The sequence below is a fragment of the Triticum dicoccoides genome, chromosome 7B (assembly GCF_002162155.2).
Source record: "Triticum dicoccoides isolate Atlit2015 ecotype Zavitan chromosome 7B, WEW_v2.0, whole genome shotgun sequence".
Taxonomy (NCBI): Eukaryota; Viridiplantae; Streptophyta; class Magnoliopsida; order Poales; family Poaceae; genus Triticum; species Triticum dicoccoides.
Genome location: NC_041393.1, coordinates 760,500,901 through 760,501,771, shown reverse-complemented (window position 1 = coordinate 760,501,771; position 871 = coordinate 760,500,901).

Below are 871 nucleotides of genomic sequence, written 5' to 3'. Positions count from 1 at the left end.
GGGTGAGTGGTGGCATTTTGCCAATGACAGGTGGGCCCGCGAGGAATTAGGCCCACATGTCAGTGTCCTCAACAACATGTGGTGTAGGTGAGTGGAGCTGCTTTCGGGTGGGTGTGGGTGGGGAGAGGGTGAGGGGTGTGGGCCGTTGGATCTGGCAGGATCCGATAGTCTCTAATGCTTGATCCGCGTGACATGCCCATTGACCAATCAGAATGAAGTGCAGGCTTTGATGATGTTATGACCATCTAAAATGGTCGTAATCAATTTTTCATTTTCCGAGTGCCTGAAATGAGTTTTTTTTGTGTGAAGGATCTACCATATATTTGTTGCAAAATTGGACCTAATCAATTTTATAAAATTGTAACGCCCGGATAATCATGCTACAGTAAACTCACGTTGATGGTGCCACGTCACCTCTGTCACTGTAGTTAATCTCGGGTTAAATCAAAACGGTTTCGAAATTCAATTCAAAATTATGATGGCAATAAAAGTTTTCAAAAAAAATCAAACTAAAATGTTCGGGGGTTGTCAAATATTACAAGGTTAATTATGGTGGGGTGCACACATTTTTATAAAGTGTTTGAATATTTTAAAATGAATTAAAACAGAAAAGGAAAAATAAGAAAAGGAAAATAAACTTAATAACTACAGGGGGAAAACCCTCTGGCCAACTGGGCCAACCGGCCCAGCCGACCGGCCCATTGGCCCATCCGCCCCCCCCCCCTCACTCCCATAACCCCCCCGGGCGGCGAAACCCTAGCCGACGCCTTCCCCCACTCCCCCTCAATCCCCTTCTCCTCCCTCACCGATCCGGATCGGGATCGGCCCCGATCCCGTTGACCCCGACGCCGGGACCACATCGCCGGACGGC